We start from the raw sequence: 19095 nt of genomic DNA, 5'->3' as shown, positions 1-19095 counted from the left end.
CCAGGTTACTCTTTGCTCTGTTTACTTGACATTTGCATTTGGGGGTATAAAAACTATACTGGAATGGCAATTTTTAGCATTTGAATGAGTAAAAGTAGTTTTGTAATTTCTTAAAGTAGCAGGGAATAAGAACCCTAATCCAGATCAGTCCATTAAAGAAGCAGAAATTCTGTATTTCTCAAGTCAGTCATAAGAAAAATGCTAATTCATCGGTTTGGATTTATGTAGAGGTAAATAAGGAATACACAAATATATTCCTTCTTGGAGTCCCTTTGTCCTCTTCCAGATAAGGAAACAGATGCCATAACTGGAGGAAATATCTTGGGAGTGAAAATGTGAGATCTTTGCTGTAAGCTGAATACAACTTACAGTTGAGCAAGAGGTACTCTCGTAAACCTTCCCATAAAACACACAATTGTACACATAAAATACAGAATTAAGATAATGTAGTTCTTGAATATCTAGACAAAAGAAAGCTATATGAATGTAAGCCAGCAAATCTGCGTTAGGCAGCACACACAACAAAATGCAGGGAAAAGAAGAAAAACGAATGTAACAGAAATTAAACTCAAATATGATACAGTGTGGCAATGGGCTGTGTAAGTAGCTGCTGGTTCATACTTTCCACAGTAGTGAGGATATCCATTACAAATCTCCAGTGCATTATGAAAATGGCATTTAAACAGTTGTAATTATTATTCATTCAATAGGTAAGATTTAACGAACAATCACTAGCTTTTCTTTTCTCTCGATATGCAGTCCAAATTATTTTTTCCTGAATATAGTGTTTATTGCAGACATCACACATTTACAGGATTGTCAATTATGCAAGTAGGTTCATTACATCTCAACACTTAATTGCTTCGGTGGTTGTGGTATATATTGCTGTTTGCAGATTAGATAGGTGTCAAATAGAAGTCCAAAAGCCAAATTTGGTAAGGAAGTAGGGCCAAACCTTTTAGTGGTTCTGGACTGTATAATTTAAAATTAAATCTGAGGTTGGAAGATCATGTAAAATAAGCCATGAAGGAAGAATAAACTGAAGAATTATTGAGCGAGCAACGCATATTAGAGTTATTGCTGCTGTGAAAGTAAGTGCATCTGATAGAAAAGGACAGGCAATATACTGAAAATTAAAAGAAAGAGAGAAAAAAGACTGCGATCACAAAAGTGAATTCCAGAAAACCTGTAGACTTCAGAATAAAAAATGAAATGCCCCTTAATTCTGTATGTTCCTCTGTAACAAACGGAAGAAAATAAAAATTTAAAGAAAGCAAGAATCCCTGGAATAGGGTGATCATCTTTACTAAGACTACATCAAATGAAAAAATCAGTGTAGTCCTGCACTACCTGCATAAATACTTAAGATGATGAAGGTTATTCATTATTACTATATATACAGAAATTCTTGAATACCTCATCAAATAACTTTTCTAACTGGAAAGAACTATAAAATTATACTATATACCTATTAAGAAGTAGATACACTTGTGATGACCAGATTAAATATTTGTAGGAAAATAATGGTTTCTTCCCATTCTTCACTTCCTCTCAATTTTCTGTCTTAAAATATAATTATTTTCTTAATTACTATATTATGTTTGACAAGTTCAACAAATATGACAGCAGATATTTATGAAAGCTCAGGAGAGTCACTGAGATTTTGAAATCAAAGGTGAATCATTACTAGCAAAGTTTCCAGATGCATGTGTATCTGATATTCAAATGACATATCATACTACATATTTCTCACTGTGTTAGACTGTTTCTTGGAAAAACTAGATCTAGAGCATACAAGGGAAAATGATAAGTCAACACCTCTGACAGAATGTGTGATTTTCAGTACCCATAGGCAAACGTCACTCATGTTTAACAAGTTTGATACTATAACAATGAAAGCATAACATGGATTTTCATCACAACCTGTCCAAGACCAGGGGGAAATATGAATTGTTATTTGTGAACTAGTTTGTGCTAATACCATGTTGTAATATCTACACTGCAGCCATTAAGCTAGACATAAATTAGCCCTGCTATGACTAAATGGGATCCAGTCATATCTCCAACAACATTATGGGTATACCTAAAATGCTGTGTAGCAACGTTAGTACTGGAAGCAATCAAAACCACTGAAGTGAGCTGACTGCAGTGTCATTTCAGATAGCTTTTATGGAAATGATCACACTAAATGCTCACAGTGATATTAACTTAAAAATTAAATGAGAAAGTTAGTTTAAGAGATCCTAAAACTCAATAACATGGAATTTCTCATTAAAAGCAACTCCTATACTGAAGAACTGGAGGATAATAACTGTTGTAGCTATATTTTTAAGAGTGCTAGAGTTGACTGGAAGAATCCTGAGATTTATGTCAGATTAGGTAAATTGATTCAATAAAAAAATAGTTCCAAAAAATGAGAAGAAGGTGCTAGACAGACCCAAAAAGGTTAATCAAAACATAATATAGAAAGTAAAGGAACAAAAGTAATTCAACATTTTAAACTGATGGAATGCCAAAGCTGTAAGACAAAATCTTGGTCACAATGAAGAGCAGGTGGATTTGAAACATGACCTATTCTGATTTGGCTATATTTAAGAAATACTGTAAGAGGAAACTCCAGAGAAACTAAATACATATTATGGATCTTGAGAATAATCTTTTCATTTCCTCTTCATGTAGAAGGAAAAGTAGAGCCCTGATCATACTCATTTCATCATGAGGCCTTACATAAGTAGAAGCTATGATCCAAGTATTCTTCCAAGTGAAAGATGATTGCTAAAAAACCAAAATAAAATTAAATCAAAACTAATCCTACACCTCATTGTGAAAACCACTTTTCTCAGGATATAAATACAGTTATTAAGAAAATTTTTTAAAATGAAGTTAGCAATGAGGTGTCCTGTGGAGTTCAATCCCTTTTGACTCCTGGGTCGATATTATTACATCCTCCTGTACCTGCCTTGCTAATTTTAATGAGTAAGGCTTACCATTTTTTCTCATTAAACATCTTTAGCATGCAGCTGATGAGTATTTCACAATGCGTTTTTAATCTTTGAATTGATCCTATTAAGACAAGGGATAATGCCTAATTAAATTTAGCACTCATTTCTTCATACTTAACTGCTGCTTTCTAGATTTTATGGATCAAACCAAAGGCACCTCCTGGTTCAGAATGTCTACATGATAAGATCTGGATAATGTATAAGTACAGAGGGCCATATTTTAAATGGCTAAATTTAAAATTTATACTTTTTCCATTAAATTACTTTTATTGCAATTACAGTCAGAATAAAAGAGCTCTTCCTTAGCTGAACAGTGAAGATTGATAGATATTATATAGGAAATATAGATATGGCCATTTTCAACTCAGGCATACAGAATTACAGCAAGCATAAACATGCCTTGTATTTAACAGCTACTTTAAATTTAAAATATATATAAGATACATATCACACAAAGAGAAAGAGAGAAAAAGAGAGATGAAATTGCAGTAAAACATACCAGGTAATATGCATTAATACTACCATTTTTATTATCATGCTATTGTCTCTGAGTGCAGTAGTATATACTACAAAATCAATTACACAATGATTTTGTTAGAAGTTCCATTATTGTTGTTCATTATTTCTATAGTATCTCTTGGGAATCTATAAGCAGCACAACTACTACTACATTCTGATATTTAGTTTTAGTGACATCAGGTTTTCAGCATCACATAATCATAAACACTTATTTCTCAAGAAGAGTTTATTATTTTGCATAGGAAGCTCTTACAGAAAAAGTAGGACTTATGGTTTTCTTAAAAAAAATCAAGACAAAAAAACCCTGAACCAAATATAGTAACCATCACATTTTCTATTTTTGAGTTTGCTTATGTCAGTAAGCATTAATCTACAGATGTGTGTAAACGACTAAATGGAGGCAGCTTTCATCTTTCATATTTCACCAGGAAATAATTATATTTTCTCCTCTGCATATTTTCCCGGGTTTCAGATGCTTATAAAAAAAGCTATGATTGACTGTCTTGACTTTGCCACAAGCTTATGAAAACTATTTTGCTAAATTGTAAAATTTCAGAATGCTTATTGTTAACATACATTCTATTTTTAATGAATGATTGAGTTAGCTTTAAATGAAAGATGTATTTCAAATAAATATTTTATCCACGAGCTTATATTTTACATTTTGTGGTTAAAATATAGCATTAGAATTCCTTTTAGTCAAAATAAGCATGATGGTAGAAATCCTGTATCTATAATACTTCCTGTATTTCTGTCTGCATTTACTCTGTAACTAAATAATTTCAAAACCTCTGTAGCTATCAGAATCTTCATAGGGTTCTTTTTTTTAAATGCAGTATTTTTCTCCTTTTTTAATTTTTCTTCTCTATGATTTTTATACAAGTCTCAATAATGAAAAAAAATCCCTATCAACAACAACAAAAAAGAAAATATAAGAGTTTAATGCCTCATAATACTTTCTTAAAACAAACCATCAAGGTGAAAAAACAAAAAAAATGCTTTTTGTTACAGTTAAAAATATAAATTTAGTTTTACAAGAAACTTTGGGTATTTGGAGGTTTTGTCAATTTTGGGCATGCATTCTGATAGATACATGCATACCATTTTTATTTACAACAGGCTTGCACTACAGTTTTGCTAGGAAAGTATATAGAATCCTTAAAAAACATTTTGTATTTGTCATGACGCAGACCTTTTTCAGAAGAGCATGAGATGGTACTTTAAGACTTTGTATTTCCAGTTAGAAGGAAACCAATGGAACGCCGAATGAATCTTGTTTAGATATTTTTTTCCTCTGAAACTGTTCTATTATTTGTAGTTATGTATATAGTATGGATAACATTTTCCTAGCCAAAAGGAGGTCTACTCTGCAAAGAAATTGCTAGAGCTCTGGTACTATAAACAGATTATTTTGGATTTGTACAGATCCATTGACTTCAAGCTGGATGTTACGTAGGTGTTAGGATCTCCCTGCATGTACTTTATTTCAAAATTAATGTATACAATTTCTGTAAAATTTAAATGTCCCTGTACAACTACTATTTTTTCCTGAGGTTTCTCCTATGTTCAGTTAGATAAACAAAATCATATATAATGTAGATATTTTGGCTCTTCAAGAAACAGAATTAAATCATACTCAGAGGAAAATCTGAGTTTACAACATTCCCAAATAATTATGTGATCTCAAGAAACAAACAAACATATACTCTGATCCAAAAGAAAAGCAATAGTTTCTTTTTAGGATCCAAACAAATGATATGACTAATTTTTAACAAGAACATTTGGGAATTATTGTTGTTGTACAGCTCTGTTCATCATCCAAACATAACATATGAAATTGAAAGTAAATATTTAATTTATATATTACTTTTTCTCTTTCAGAGCTTTGCTAATTTTATCTTTACATAAATCATTTTATTCATTAGAGATACTGCACTATTCTTAGCTGCTGACTGAAGAAAAGATAAACACTTAAAAAACTAATGTAAGCAATCACATAAAAACAAAAATGTATATATTATATATATGAAGATAAAGAGGAAACTTAAATAAATCATGTTTATAAAATTTGGGAAATTCCTCATAAGTCATCAGAAATGCCATTGTTCCTTTAAAGTTTATGCAGAATGTATTGATGTCATGCTTGAAAGAATTGAGAGACACTGGACCTTCAGAAAAATGAGGGACAAAAATCAGCCTTAACAAGATTCAAACCAGTGCTTCTGAAGAATTAAAATCATTCACAAATTTAAGATTTACAGAGCACTTTAACATTACAGATAAGTAGAACTCAAGCTACAGCTAAAAGGAATGGCTTTCTTTTTCTTCTTTTGGTCTCTCTGCTCCTAGTTGTGCTGTCTTATGTTGATTGTTCAAGGTCAATATTCTTCTCCTGCTACTATAGTCCCCTGGGTCAGATCACATGAGGTTAGATGCTGGGGCTGGTGCTAGGGAAGTGACAGGAGCATGCAAAGTATAGCAGGTAAAAGCAGAAGAGACTGTTTCACCCAGCACTTGCTAACCTCAGCTAAAAAATCACTTGACATATTCATTTTTCTTCAGCTGCAAAATCCTCATATCTTCTAAACAGGACTCCTCACTTCCTTTCTTGTCTTTTTTTTTTTTTTTTTTTTTTGGGGGGGGGGGGTGTTGGAATTTGGTTCCCTATTAAGACACCACAAGTCTGAAGCAGCACAATGAGAAAACCAGAACCATCTATTAGCTCCCTGTGAGTAACTGCTCGCTCTTGGTGCTTGAAGAAATCAGAGTTTTGTAGAATTGCTGTCAGCAAGTAAAGGTAGTTAGCACAGGAAGGTATAAAGGTATAAATCATTTCCAGATTGCTGTCCTGTGGGAACAGAGCAGCTGTCAACTCATTGTTAGAAGTTGGTCAATTCTTCTGAGCTCCCATAAACCTCCACCTGCTGACTCTTCATGACATGCTGGTCTAAACTATTTCCCATAGGAAGAAATAAGATGACAGCAGTTCTAATGCAGCAATTAGTAAGCACAATGGATGACTTTCAAAGCATTATATGGGGTATTATATGGGGTTTTAGGTTGGCCTAAACTTTGGAGATGCAGTTTAAAGGTGACCACATACTCATTTATGATCTGCATGTCTCAATTTCCCATCAATTAGTGAAAGTCTTGAACAGCTCTACTCCATAGATCTGTCAAAATGTGTTCAGCTACTGCAGCAATGGACATCACAGCACCCTTGGAGTGATAGTCTTCTTGCCAAGTGGAATTTTCAGGCCTGGGCTATGTCAAATGTGGCTCCACTTTATATGTCTCTGAAAGGATTCAGTGCAATACTGTTTGCCTGGCTCCTTTATTGCAACAAATTTATTATTTTCCATTATCTGTGTATATTGAAAAAAAACCAAACCAAAAAACCCCAGAGCTCTGGACATCTCTAGATTAGAGCTTGAAATTATCATTAAAAGTGCCTGTATCATACTTACATTAAAAATTGTTTGATGTATCCATTTTCCTTCCATTTATTTCAGTAGATTTTCAGCTATAACACTATAATCTCTGAACAAAAGCATAATGGGCCTAAATTCTTTACATCAGCACTTTTGTTCACACTGCAGTGCAGTACAATGGGATACATTCTGCATTGTTAGAGATGCTGTCCTTCACATAGGATATTAAACAAAGGTCCTTTCGTCTTTCATGGCTTCACATCTAAAAAGTAAAAGTCTCATTGACATTCTGAAAATATTAAAGAACAGCCATGTTGCTTCAGCCAGTATATATACCTCTTGATATGAGCATACCCCCTTTATGCATCCTTTGATACAAATGTGTGCTACAGTTCACAGCCATGTGCAACCTGTTTTCAAGCCACAGTAAATACCGAGTTCCTATAAATGATACCAGTTTAGAGCCACCTAATTTATTCCCTTATGAGCTCTTGCAGCTACCAGCCACCAAATAATTTTGCTTCTTTTAAGACAGGCTACAGCATAACAGGTGCAGTGAGCCCCTTCTCAGGGGAGCCTGCGGCAATTGAACTGCTGGTACTAAGGAGTGGAATAGCTGGGACTAATTAACATTACTAATATTAGGAACATCTGCGTCTTTATCAGAATGAACATGGCCAATAGATGCATACATGTGTTATATCCTTTATTAAAACTACAGCATGTCAGACAAAGTAAGCAAGCTAATAGTGAGGAGGACATAATCGGTTTTCTGAAGGTAGATCTTGCTCTTAAAGTGCTAATTTTAATGTCTCTATTAATATCATGCTAATGCACAGAGTTCTTTCCTGACACCATGTAGTTAAGTTACTTGTGTAGTTTTAGGTGTCTTAAAAAAAATTTTATCTTCAATTAAATGATTTTTGAGAATGGAATTTCTCAAATATTGGATCTGTAGTAGGCTGGGAAGACTGGACACACAAATCTAAGTCAGGAATTGTAATTAACTAGATTTAAGTTAAATCTGTTTGAGAATTGGTTATATGCAACACAGAAGCTTTTCAGTTGTTCATAAAAGCAAAGACAGCTTTCTGAATGCCTGAATATACATTTTCGTTGCTAATGTTATGCAGCTGAGTGTAAAATATCAAGTGTATTTTTTTAAAATCATGCTAACACATACATGCATCTATTTTGAAAGTAAAACACAAAGGCAGAGGTAGCTTATGGGGGGTGGGTGTGTTCACCAGATTTCTCTATATATTCTAAGTATTTCCAAAATGTGTAAATAATATACAATAGATCATATCTGGGTGCACGATAAAGCACAACTTTTTTCCCTAATATAAAGTAATTGTCACACACAGTAGAATATACATAAATATGCTTTGACTTTATTTTCAGTCTTCCAAAGAGGTAACAGCCTCATCAAACATCAGTCTGTCACAAAACAAAGGTCCAGACTCCTACATCTTTATTTGTCCTGTGTACCTCATCTCATGAGCTATCCCCTTCTGCCCCTATCCCTCAGTTTTAATAGAGCTACTGAGAAATGAAAGCTTTATCTCATGTGAATCTGAATTATTAGGACTACTTCTATTACAAATTATTTAGCTTCAGCATACCACCAGCCTAAGTGTAACAAACTCAGGAAAGGAACATTGCTCCCCCAAAACAAGTCCACTCTTCTCCCTCAAAGAGACCATCAAATGGCTCTCTACTTAGATGGAAGGACTATGAATATCTGACCATAATGCATACAGTATTGTTAAATAAGTAAGTTTCTCACTTAAAATGTGCCCATACATTTGTATATATATATATGTATATATAATAGATATGTATGGTTATATATATTACAGAAATAAAATATGACATTTCTTTCAATTAAATAATGAAAATAGGTATGAGAATTGTTAGTAAGTTTCTATCAACATAGAAGAATTATAGAAATGGCAGTTACTGTGTGTGTTTTCCTTTGTTCAATTAATAATTCAGTTTGAATTCCATTATATGTCACCATTTCTCCTTCTTCCCGATCATATAGTCATTTTGGAAATTTTCTATGTCATACATAGCCTTCACAGAGTCAGGAAAATGAAGGTAAGAAAAGGTTTATCCAGGACTATATTGTCTAATTCCTGCTTATTTGAAAACTACTCTACATTATTCCCCCTGATACTCCTCTTTTACTAAGTACATGGAACAAGATATCTTACAGCATTTCTCATGGCAATCACTGTATTCTTCTTAATATCTAGCAAAATGCACATCTGCAAATTTTCACAATGACAGCAATCCTGATGATCACATTTACTTTATTATCTGCTATCTAACCAGGTACTTCAAAAGGCTTTCCAGAATAGCCTTTTCTTACAACCTCGTTAGATATGTGACTGAAATTAAGATCAAGCATGATTAAGATCTGTGCAAGTATCAATTTTATTTCTCATGAAAGTTGTTCATATCTTCATATTTAAAACACATATTGCTCATACCTAATTGGTAATTTAAAGAAACAAAACATTGTTTGCTGTCCTTGTGTGAATACCCTGCATTTAACAGAGTTACTGCCAATAAACCACAAATTCTCATCAAAGCTTCCTGTCAGAAAGCCAACGTAATAACAGTTACTTCAGTCTGCTCCAAGGCAAATGATAAATAACTTGTGATAAATAAGGCTATTTACACAGCATATTGGAGATGTAAACAAAAAATCGAAAGGTTTATTTCCTCATAAAGTCAAAATATGTGACAGTTGTGAAAAAAACACCTAAATAATAACCACTTCTTTAGTGCTCTGAGGTGGTTAAGAGAGAGGACAGGAAAAAAAAAAGTCTTATATTTCATCATCCAGAAGACTACTGTTGACTTAATGAATAAGATTTTAAAAGCTACTGTGGCAATCAGCAACATGTGTCTACCTGCAGAAGATAAACAAACTATTTAAGAGCATATGTCCAACTAATTTTCACTGAGACCTAGACACCCTAGTGTCTAAACCTTTGGAAATTAGCTCAGGCATTTCTAAGAGTATTTCTCAAACAAGCAATTTGGAACGAATACCTTTAATCTTTTTCAACGAGAAGTCTTCAAATCTATGAGGTTTGTCCAAATGGGATCGTCCTCATGATGTGCATCATTTACTCTGACTGTAATCTTGCATCAATAGCCAATTCACTTGTGTTTGATTTACAAACAGTGAAAACTCAGGTGTTTAGCATAACATTTCTGCATGTGAATCATTTGACAGGTTATACTCAAGACATTTTAACACTTCTGAAGATAAATGAAATGTCTAGAAATAATAACAGAGAAGTCCCTAGAGTGACCCTACTTAATATTCCAGGGGGTTTGTCCACGTGTACATACACACACACGTACATACTTAGATCTATATTTATGTATACATATCCTTGCAAGTTCTAGAAGTGTTTTGTTTTGGTCTAAAAATAGTACTCTAACTAATATAATTTTTAAAAAGCCCATGACTAAGATAACCCTGGAATTTGTTTCATTTTCTCTGCTTTAGACTCTCTTTCTCTTCCAAATTACACGTCTTTATTGTCATTTCCACAGGCAACATCCAAAGTATCTAAACACAATAGAAGCAAGAAGCTTTCATGAATCACGTATTATAAACTAATGTAAATTTGAGTTTATCAATAATACCTTAATTTACTGCATTTTCATAGAAAATTACTGTTTTCCACAGCTGTATTAATGTTTAAAGAGACAGACTTTATCATCACCCAAACAGGAGTTCCCACGGATGATGAAAATGCCCCAAATAAAATATATATGAGGCCAGCCTGTTGTCTAAACAATAATGTACTACATTCTTTTGGTCATAATAAAGATTCATTTATGGTTCCAAATTGCAGCTGTTTGTAGAGCTGGAAAAAGGTAGAAACTCTGTAAAGTTTTCTATTTACTCGAATTACAGAAGAATTTTGAAGATGCAAATGAGATGTTCTAATTGCCAGTCGTATATAGAAATCCATAGTAAAGAGTATCTCCAAAATCTAATAAAGAGATACAAAAGCCAAGCTCAGAAAAAGAAAGCTAATTAAAAATAGATACAGAATGCTAACTTGTTTCTTCCCAAAAAATTCATAAATCTGTGTTGCATTGTAAAATACAGAACTGCACAGGCAAGTGCATCAGAAACTCAAAGTTTAGTCCTAAAAAATGGTAATTATTGAAAACTAATTCTTTTAAGCTTACTTTTTTGCTCTTAAGTGAAACCTTTAGAGATTGTATGGGGGACCCCAGGTAACTTCTTTCAAGAAAAGAAAAATGCAAAGCAGAAAGCTTCTTAAAGGTGTGCTACATGAACAAAGGTCCCTGAGACTAGCGAAAAAGTAACATCCCTATGATTACTGCACTATTTTATAAGTTTGAAATTATAAATAGAACTAAAAACTTGGTTGAAACTGTTGGCTAGGAATTGGGATATTTAATCAATAGGTAACTGCGTTGCAGCCCTTACAAACTACTACTTCTCCTAGTAGGATCAATAGGAACAAGCTCTTCCTAAGTGTATCACAAGAACAGTTGAAAGCTGTTTCTCTTTTTTGGAGTATTCCAGAAATTAAGATGGGGCAAAGGGCCAAGATTGCCAGCTCTCGTCTTTAAAAAAGAAATAAGCCTTCAAGGATTCCTATGACTGACCTGCCGCGGATGGCAGCTGTCAGTCCATGAAGCTGGCCTATTTCCACATACTCCATAAAAGCATTGTGGTCAGAAAAAAGAGTAACCAAGGTAATTAACTATCATATTATGGCATTACTTGTTGCTCGTTCAACATATTGGTTTCATTAGCAACTAATTCTAATTGGAACAACCTTACATATGCATAGCAGCTCCAGGCCCAGAAACATACTGGTTTCATCATTATTTTGAACATAAATTTTGAGGATAATTTTGTGATTCATTCTTTTCATTTTTGGTATTAATTTCTTTATGAACATAGACTGCAAATACTTGCTCCACCTAAAAGAAGTGTTCTCTAATTGTAAGTATGTACAGCATGTTAAACAAAATGAAAAATATTTCTAAGCTGCAGTTCATTTATTATGGATGGCAGATCACTTTATACTGTACCTCTTTAGTCACTAAGAAATGCAATGTAAAAACTAGTCAACATTAACACTTGAAAGAGTCTGACTACTCTTTTCCCTATCTTATCACTGCCATTTGATGGCACCAGTACTGCTGTTTCAGAAGTTACTTTCTTTATGGTGAGAAGGGGAAAAAGAAGCTTCCCAGAAAAATAAACATACACAGAGTTGTTCACCCACCAATACCTCAAACTACTTCTCATTCTTTTTACCGTTTCCCACTTGTTATTGCATCCAAAATGCTTTTCAAATTCTCATGCAGGGCATCTGATGCACTTCACAGTTACAATTACCGCCAAAGGAAAACTAAAGTTACTGTATCAAGGTATTGAACAGTGGGAGGGCAAGGCCTAGAGGCTTTGTTCAGATTTGGCCATTCTTTTTCTGTTCAATTTCAGACATTATGTTACAATGGTGTATGTATTCTATTCACTGGCAAAAGCCTTTACCCCACACAGCATTTCAGGCAGATTAAAGACAGAGTAGCTTAGTCACACTGCATCTTTCTATGTGGTGAGACAGTCATTAGCACATACTTACTTCTTTGATGCAAGTTCTGATAACACAAGCTAAAATGTGACTTTGTTTTGTCATAGGAAAGGAAGCATTGGACAAAACCCCAAAATATCAAAACAAAACACACACAAGAAATTACGAGAATTATCTCCCCACTGTTTTTATAAAATACAAAGGACTGTTTCCAGAGTAAAGCTGCATAAAAATAGCATCTCATATTTCCGGAATGGGTGGTAAGGTCTGTCTGTTTTTACTAGTATGGAGTCAAAAGGAGAGGAAAAAGTAGTTCTGAGGGAAGAAGTAAGGCTATACCATGCAGAATAGCTTGGTTTTCTTGCATGTCTCATAAATCAATTTTAGTCACATTTGCAGGGATGATAGTGACTGTTTATGAATACCACAGTGGTGCAGTTTGTGATTACTGTATGGGAGATCAGTGGGCAACCAAAACAAAGGTACAGTACACATCGACAGGAGCTAGCAAAACAACCGACTCTTGATCAGCCATTATATGAGAATACATACACAAAAATAAGAGATAGCATGTTTTCAAGTGAAATTAAGTTTCACCTCATACCCATATGGCAGATTATTAGAAATCATCAACTTGGTAAACATAATTTATGAAATATTGCATCTGCTGTTTTATGCTACTTTTTTGCCTCCTCCCTTTTTTCTTTTTTATACATTTCTGCTCTCTCTATGTAGCTGAACTACATTTTAAGTTCCTTCTTAATTTTCCAATGTCGTATTATTGCTTCTTTTAGTCTGGTTTGTCAGGTTCCTTATTTAAGTTGGATTTATTGGGTTTTCTCAGTCATGCCCATTTATTCCTCTTCTAGCTTGGATGATTCATCTATTTACCTGTTGACACTTGCTCCTTTTCTGCTTTTACTCTTCCTTTTCCTTTGCTCTTAGGAATCTTTCACGCTGCCAAACTTTTGGCCTTTTCTGCATCAAAGAAAATGCAGTCTAGTGAAATCTCTGCTAAATTGTGGTCATGTACAAAAGAGCAAAGTTGACTTTGCAGTTGCGTATTCCTTCAGCTTTCTAAGTAGAGTTGTCTTCCAGTCAAAACATAAAGAGCTGTATCTCAACCTTATTTGGCCCTGCCCTTTGTACAGAAAGCACTCTGAAATGATGTAATCCAACTGATGCGGTAATGAGATCCTTGGTGGTGAATTCTTTGTGATCTTAAAATTGTTAGGTTTGGGTAGTGCCATATGACTGCTCCTAGTTCATAATTTCTCCAGTTCATTGACTAAGCACAGAGTCCTATCCAGAGAGAACAACCTGCTCTCAAAAACAAAAATGGTTGAATCCCTGTCAGTATTTCTGTAGCTCACTCAAAATTTCACTCATGTCTTCAGCAGGGGCATCTCCATAGTACGACTACATGAAAACAATCCTTGGAGTCATGCTGTCTGAGAAAACTATCTGTACACTTACCTTCTTTGGGCTTTTAGCCAAACAAAATTCCTAATTTTGTCTCCAAAGGCTTTCCAGAGCTCTCCCAAATCTTTTCAGCTTGTAACAGTAATCCACTTCTAAAATCTTCCCTCCATGAATAAACTTGATGAACAGCAGATTGTCATTGTGCTTGAAAACAGGAAATAAGCACAAAAGCTTCTCCTTTAGGGAGACAAAGTCCTTCCTGCCTCTCCACTTACCCAGCTGGTCTTCTATTTCTGCAAATGAAACAGCCCTTCTGCTTTGAGTGGAGCTCTCTCTTAAACAGAGCTAGATACACACACACACACACACACAAGTTCTCTGTAAAAATCAGAACTTCTCAATAATTGCCAATTTTGACAGAAGTTGAATTGAGAAAAAATAGAAAGGAAGCTGTCTGTTAATGTACGAAACATCCTGGTTCATCATTTTCAGATTTTTTTTATTTCCAAACTACTTTTTGAAAACTTTATATTAGAAAGCCAAAGTCTAAACCAAACATCTTATTTTTTCTTAAAATGTAAAGTTTGAATTGATCTAAACTCCTACTTTAATAAAAAATGTCAGAATCAAACTCAAAATATATTTTTAAGTTACAGAATTCCCTTTGGAAAAGACATGTCATGGTTCCGAATGATAATTGAATCACTATCTGTCATTTTTGGATCCAGCGTTCATGGTGGAATCTTGAAACATAGTATGCTAACAACATAATTTGCTTATTTCCTTCGCCCAAGCTGGAGATTACTGTTCAAAATTAAGGTTAGAGAAAAAAGTTAGAAACAAAAATAACATTTTCAAATAGATGCAGATATATTATTCTGACTGGCAGAAGCTGTATTAATTCATGTCAACCAGAGAAGCGAAGTAGGTACAAGAGCTGCATGCTGAAGACTATGACTTTACGTGAAAAGGTAGCAAAATACATGCCTATCTGATCTAGCGGAAGACCTCCTTTGCACTACAGCAATCCTCTGCAGGCTATTTACTTCAGCTTTGCAATGCAGTCTGGTATCGTGCTAGGAGGCCTAATTATACCAGAGGGACTTTTTCAAAGACTGAATAGCACAAAAAATAGAAAGCATTTTAAACATAATTCAGAAAAACATTCTCATTTCAAATGCTCTTTCAAATTTATGTCTCACTCTTCATGAGTTCTGGAAATCTGTGTCAGTGGGACTCAGTTCTGACAATGAGTTATACTGCCCTATATATCAAGTGATGCCCTCTCTAATTCAGTTTTCCTTTTTGGACTCTACTTTCTTACATAGGCATACATGCATACGTACAGACACAAAACATACACACAGAAACACTACTTAAAGAGATTCAGTCTAGATTTGTCTTCTCTCAGGTTATCTTCACAATTATCCTTCTGCATTTTTCTTACATTAGAACCCCAAGCATCACAGATGTGTTGTCAAATTGCTTATGCTTCCAGACTCAAACGTACATCTAAGTATAGAAGAAAGGGAAAAAGAAATTAACGGTGATGCTATAGCACTCACAAAGCTTGTCAATTCAACAAATTCAGCAAACTGCTATTCCTTGCTCATTGATTGCAGACACAGAATCTTTGAGACAAAGCCAAAAAAACAATGTGCAAGCAGTGTGAAAGAATTGTTGAGAATTCATCAAAACAAACCAAAACAAAACAGATAAGAAAAAAGAAAAAGGAAAAAGGAAAAAGAAAGCAAAATAGGACGTACCCCTTGAGAACTCAGATTTAGTTCCCATCTGCAGATGGGATAGGCTTGCTGGGTAGGATTGGGTTGAAGTTTGTTTTGCAGAAGAGTGATATTATTACTTAGACTGCTATTCTAGTAATTCACACATTTTCTCTGTCATCTTTCACACCAGTTTGCTTGTGTGGTGTGTTTGATCTTGGCTGGCTGTCAGAGGCCCACCCAGCTGCTCTCTCACTCCTCCTCCTCAGCAGTACAAGGGGAGAAAATATGAAGGAAGAAGTCATGGGTTGAAATAAAGACAGAGATATCACTTACTAATTCCACCAGGAGCAAAACAGACTCAATTTGGGAAAATTAATTTAATTTATTGTCCATTAAAAATAGAGTTGGAGGGTGAGAAACTAAGACAAAAACTAAAACACCTTCCCCACACCCCAAATTCTTCCTAGGCTCAACTTCTCTCCTTCATTCCTGCTCATGTTGGCAGCTGTGGAAGTATCTCAGAAAGCTTCTAATTTCTAACCTAGCAGCCTGATTAGTATTTTAAATAATGCTGACTTCTGCTGACAAACACGGGCAAAAGGCTGCTTGTGAGGTAATCTGGACTATAAATAAATAAAAGAATAAATACATCCACATTCTGTGGGTACCATTCAGGTGGGGTTGAGGATAGGGCATAGCTGTCTTTAATTAAAAAGATCCAAACTGGTGTTGCCTCATTACAAACTACTTCGTAATTAGTGCTGAGTTCCTTTATTGCACTGCCTTTCCTGGTTTGATTTTGGAGCCCAAAAGCTAGAAGAAGTTTCTTTGCTCAAAGAAAAAAGGCTGCACAAGCATTGCCTAACATCCATGAGGATCCTTCTTTGTGACACGGCAGACTGTTGGCAGAGAAGAGAGTGAACTACACGCTGACAATAAATTTTCTGAGTATATACTTTTGTTAATCATTTGTCACAATTGTGCTATTAGTTTACTAGGGAGCAGCAGCTGTTATAACACTATTTTTTTCACCACTCTAAATAATTCAACAAATAAAAGAAAACATCAATATTTTTCAATCTATAATGAGATCTCATTCTGTATTAAGATCCACTTCAACCATCTGGTAGTGACCTCCAAAGTTTCTGTGGGGTTACAGCTTCTGTACTCTCCTCAGTAATCATAATTATATGAGACTTGAGCCTCAGGAACAAAGACATACATTCCAATGAGACAAAGACAGACATTTCCCAAAGACTTCCCTGAGCTCTGAAATGCCTTTCTTAAAAAAAAAGAAAAAAAATTCTCAAGACAGGCTTCAACAATTTTTTTCATCAAACCAGTATGGTAGGAAAAGCAAGTTAATGTGCATTAAGTTATGACCATACTCAAACCTCTGTGTTGGTCCCAAGACAGTGCCTAGATCCGGAGGCCACAGCAATAAGTTTTTCTGATGGAGATATTTTGGGGTTTTTGGGGGGAGGGTGGGATGGACATATACACTTCCCCTGATTCTTAACATATAGATGCTACAGTGGCATACAGCAAAAGCTGATTACTTTTACATTTTTTTATAGGCTAACAAGTGATATTGACTCTCCTGTTAGTCTTGAGGAGGCATGGGATTTAATTTATTTGCTTTATTTGAAAGCAGGTAGGACTCATAGAACTTTACATGTTCATTCCTCATTCCTCAGAAACATTCCTCAAAAAACTGTCTCCAGTTTTTGTCCAGACAAGCAGCACTGTTGGACACTGTTAGTGATAATAGTGTCCTTAAATATTAACTTCTTCAGGATTATCTTTACAGCTCAGCTTAGCCCACATATCACCTCTAATTCTGTTTAGCCTGTTTAACCAGGCAAAAAGTAATCTAGATTGCTGATGGCAAAGATCCTCTTCAGAGTTTGATGAGCTAAGACAAAGCATTTTTACAACTTTGTTCTACTAGTTTGTTGAAGAGAAAGAAGTATTCTTCCCTTCTTATCATACTGTTCAGATAACCTGAAATAGTGATTTTTACTATTTTGTAGGTATTATGTGTAAAGCAGTATTACATACTATGAGAAAACAGATGCATCTAACAGGTTCTAATAATAAATAACATGTGCCCTCATAAATCTGTTTTGATTACTCTGGATTTCTACGTTCCCCAATATCTTGTATACACTGAAGAGCAACAGCAGAGATTATTCACTTCAATTCCATTAGTCACAGGTAAATGAGCATCTTTTAAATTTATAGTCAAGACAGATACTTGACTGCAAGTTATCTGGGTGAACTTCAAGCTAGAGATGCTGAGAGTGAAGGAAAAAAAGGAACAGGAAATTATATCGCTTAAGTGGACAGTGCTCACTATTACATAAAAAATACTGAGCCAAAAACAGGGTAAAGAGCTGCTTATCAGTCAACCTTCTGTCTTTGGCAACAAGTTAAGGACCTTTACACTTCTAGCTATTGGACTGCCTGCATTTATCCAGACATTTGTCAGCTCTAGATTGTGTTAGCAAAATGTATCCCGATGTCTTGAAAATTGCTTAGAAATAAAAGTTTGTGAAGAACAGTTTTGTCTTTTTATACATCTTATAAGAAAGTCTTTACAGGAGCTTTCATTTTCTTCTAATCCATAAACTACATCAAACGTATTGGCTCACAGTGCTTTTAATCCCATATAGCCTCTATTCTCCTCATTGTGATCACAGGACATGGGTAAGCCATTTTCAGGTAAAATAAGTGAATGTTCAGAAAATGTGGTTATTGTTAAACGGCAATTATTTGCCAAATAGGTGGATAATATTGGTCAAGAGAGGAAAAAAAACCCAGAATTTCTTATTGCAAAACCAAGCTAATTTTTGAAAAGCATCTTAAAAATTAGTTAGGATGAGAGAAAAATTTTTATTCAGTCTGACTTTAGATATTTGGAGGTTGTAATCTAAGCAGAAAATTAGTATGGATAAATTTGCTTTAGGTTAATTTACTGATTAAGCCAAACTTAAGAATCATAATGGTACTTTTCACACAGCAGCTACCTTTGAAGTGAACAATTTCAGCTGGTGTCATGTTATTACCAGAGAACAATCTTCAAACCTGTTTGATCACCCAAAAAACCCTAATGTTGGTTTGGGTTTCAAAGACATGTGTCAATCCCTATGTATCTACTCACGTTTAACTGACGCGTGAAACTTGAGCAATAATGATTTTAGTTTTAGTCACAAGGACGATTTTACTTTGTTTTACGATTTGCTTGGGTAAGATAACACTGGATTTGTCCACCAGATGCCATTCAATTTTTTACTGAATTCAACACTGAGATCACTGTGTGTGGTTTACAGGAAGTAGGTGCCTTCTTGAAATCTGCTGATTCCTTGTTTGGTACCCATTT

The 19095-nt window shown here is 34.6% G+C and overlaps 1 protein-coding gene across 1 annotated transcript in view; it reads left to right on the top strand.

Annotated features, from left to right (window-relative positions):
• Positions 1 to 19095, top strand: part of CDH9 (cadherin 9) — a 100850-nt gene that overhangs the window by 57254 nt on the left and 24501 nt on the right. The window lies entirely within an intron of this gene.

The sequence above is a fragment of the Phalacrocorax carbo genome, chromosome 2 (assembly GCF_963921805.1).
Source record: "Phalacrocorax carbo chromosome 2, bPhaCar2.1, whole genome shotgun sequence".
Taxonomy (NCBI): Eukaryota; Metazoa; Chordata; class Aves; order Suliformes; family Phalacrocoracidae; genus Phalacrocorax; species Phalacrocorax carbo.
The sequence above is the reverse complement of the archived record's forward strand: the minus strand, read 5'-3'. Positions and strand labels throughout refer to the sequence as shown.